Here is a 3430-nt window from a genome sequence, read left to right on the forward strand (position 1 = left end):
TAGCCAGGATGGTCTTGATCTCCTGACCTTGTGATCCGCCCGTCTCGGCCTCCCAAAGTGCTGGGATTACAGGCTTGAGCCACCGCGCCCGGCTGATCCTCCTGTCTTAGCCTCCCAAAGTGCTGGGATTGCAGGTGTGAGCCACTGTGCCTGGCCAACACTGTTCATTCTTTACCCCATTTGAAGCTGACTTAAAGTGCTCCTTTTCTGTGCCCCCCGCCCCCCAAAGCCTCTTCTCTCAGCAAGCTTCTCACATTCTATTGTAGTTGTAAGTTTACTTGTCTCCCACTCTTAGAAGACACACTCCGTTGGGGGCCAAGAGTGTTTTCCATTTCAGCATTTCTTTTTTGTTTTTGTTTTTTTAAAGACAGGAGTCTAGGCCGGGCACAGTGGCTCTCACCTTTGGGAGGCCAAGGTGGACAGATTGCTTGAGCCCAGGAGTTCGAGACCAGCCTGGGTAACATGGTGAGACTCTGTCTCTATAACAACAACAACTTAGCTGGGCATATGCAAGCCTGTAGTCCCAGTTACGCAGGAGGCTGACAGGGGACAAGTACTTGAGCCTGGAAGGTGGAGGTTGCAGCGAGCCGAGATCGCACCTCTGCACCCCAGTCTGGGTGACAGAATGAGACCTGGTCTCTCAGGAAAAAATAAAATAAAAAGACAGGAGTCTGGCTCTGTCACCCAGGCTGGAGTGCAGTGGCACAGTCATAGTTCACTGTAATCTTGAACTCCTGGCTCCAGTGATCCTCCTGTCTCGGCATCTCAAAGCGGACTACAGGCATGAACCACCGCGCCTGGCTGAGCATTCCCTTGGGAACAGTGAAGAGGAGAGTAGATTTTGAATTAATGTCAGTAGAATTAATGATTCTTCTGCCTGCCATCCAATCACCCCCTTTATCTGGCCCCTCTTACTTTTTCTTTTTTCAGACAGAGTCTCGCTCTGTCACCCAGGCTAGTGTGCAGTGGTGCAATCTCGGCTCACTGCAACCTCCACTTCCTGGGTTTACGCCATTCTCCTGCCTTAGCCTCCCAAGTAGCTGGGACTACAGGCACGTGCCACCACACCTAGCTAATTTTTTGTATTTTTAGTAGAGACGGGGTTTCGCAGTGTTAGCCAGGATGGTCTCGATCTCCTGAACTCATGATCCACCCGCCTCAGCCTCCCAAAGTACTTTGACTACAGGCATGAGCCACTGCACCCAGCCTTTTTTGTTGTTGTTGATTTTTGAGACAGAGTCTCACCCTGTCACCCAGGATGGAGTGCAGTGGTATAACCTCGGTTCACTGCAACCTCCACCTTCCAGGTTTAAGCAATTCTTCTGCCTTAGCCTCCCAAGTAACTGGGACTATAGGTATGCACCACCATGCCTGGCTAATTTTTGTATGTTCAGTAGAGACAGGGTTTTACCATGTTGGCCAGTCTGGTCTTGAACTCCTGACTTCAGGTGATCCGCCTGCCTCAGCCTCCCAAAGTGCTGGGATTACAGGCATGAGCCACTGCGCCTGGCCTCCTCTTACATTTTTTAAAAGAAGTAGAGGCAAGAGAGGCCTCACTGTGCTGCCCAGGCTGGCCTCAAACTCCTGGGCTCAAATGATTTTCCTGCCTTATCCTCCTGACCAGCTGGGACTCCAGGCACACACTTCTGTGCCCAGCCAGCCCCTCTGACTCTTGAAAGATCTTCAATATGAGGATCTCTTCAAGCTGCCTCCTATCCTACCAATAAATGTCACTGTTCCCAGCCAGACACCACCAGTAACACTCCTGTAGCTGAAATTGGGGTGTATTGCTCTTTGCAATGGAGAATGTGTACTGGGGGAATGATGGGACATCTGTCTAAGAGGGTGTTAGAAAGGACTTATTATAGGATTTGACTTGAGTTGGGTGATTTGGGGAAGAATCAAAGAAACAGGGCTTTGCTCTAAATTGGAGGTTGTCAGGAAGTGGGGGTAATGCTATAATTGTTTTTTTGTCGTTGTTTTCAAGACAGAATTTTGCCCTTGTTGCCCAGGCTGGAGTGCAGTGGCACGATCTCGGCTCACTGTAACATCCGCCTCCCGGGTTTAAGTAATTGTCCTGCCTCAGCCTCCCGAGTAGCTGGGATTACAGGCATGCGCCACCATACCTAGTTAAATTTTTGTATTTTTAGTAGAGACGGGGTTTCGCCATGTTGGCCAGGCTGGTCTCGAACTCCTGACCCCAGGTGATCCGTCTACCTCGGCCTCCCAAAGTGCTGGGATTACATGCATGAGCCACGGTGCCTGGCCCTTAAGATTGGTTACTGAAGTGGTTCAGAGCATGCCACCTCAAAATATGCCACTTTAGCATACTGATCATACATTGGGCTGAACGCACAAGAGAAGCAGCAGATACAGGAGAGGATCTCTGACCTCTCCCTTTCTACCTAAAGGAGGTCATAAAATTTCCCATGAGAAAGGTTCCTTAGCTAAACCAGGAAGAAAGACACTGAGAACCTGTACAAACAAACCTACTAAAAGAAGCCCTATCTTCCATTACTTTCCTCCATCTATTTCCTAGTCACTCTCTCACAATTTACAGCCCCTAGTTCAAGCCTCTTTGTCTTGTCACATCCCCACTGTGCCCAGTTGTGAACAATTAACTGTTTTTGTTTTTTGGTTTTTTTAAACAGTTTCCCTCTGTCGCCCAGTCTGGAGTGCAGTGGCACAATCTCGGCTCACTGCAACCTCTGCCTCCCGGTTTCAAGTGATTCTCTTGCCTCAGCCTCCTAAGTAGCTGGGATTACAGGCATGTGCCATCATGATCGGCTAATTTTAGTATCTTTATAGAGACAGGGTTTGACCTCCTGACCTCAGGTGATCTGCCCCCTCGCCTGCCAAAGTGCTGGGATTACAGACGTGAGACACGGCGCCCGGCCTACAATTGATTGTTCTTTGTGTAAAAAGGTAAAGGTATATAAGCTTTTGAGCCTAATAGCTTCTTTGGGGCTTCATTTTCTTTCTGAAGTCTCTCATGTGTACACACAAAAATATTAAATAAAATTTGTATGCCTGGCTGGGCATGGTGGCTCACACTTGTAATCCCAGCACTTTGGGAGGCCGAGGCAGGGGGATCACGAGGTCAGGAGATCAAGACCATCCTGGCAAACACGGCGAAATCCCGTCTCTACTAAAAATACAAAATACTAGCCTGGCGTGGTGGCGGGCACCTGTAGTCCCAGCTACTCGGGAGGCTGAGGCACGAGAATCGCTTGAACCTGGGAGGCAGAGGTTGCAATGAGCCAAGATGATGCCACAGTACTCCAGCCTGGGCGACAGAGCAATCCTCTGTCTCAAAAAATAATAATAATAATAATTTGTATGCCTTTCTTCTGTATATCTGTCTTACATCAGGTTTTTTTTTCTTTTCTTTTCTTTTTTTCTTTTTTTTTTTTTTTTAAGACTGGGTCTC

Source organism: Colobus angolensis, unplaced genomic scaffold (assembly GCF_000951035.1).
Source record: "Colobus angolensis palliatus isolate OR3802 unplaced genomic scaffold, Cang.pa_1.0 Scaffold61, whole genome shotgun sequence".
NCBI classification, from domain to species: Eukaryota; Metazoa; Chordata; class Mammalia; order Primates; family Cercopithecidae; genus Colobus; species Colobus angolensis.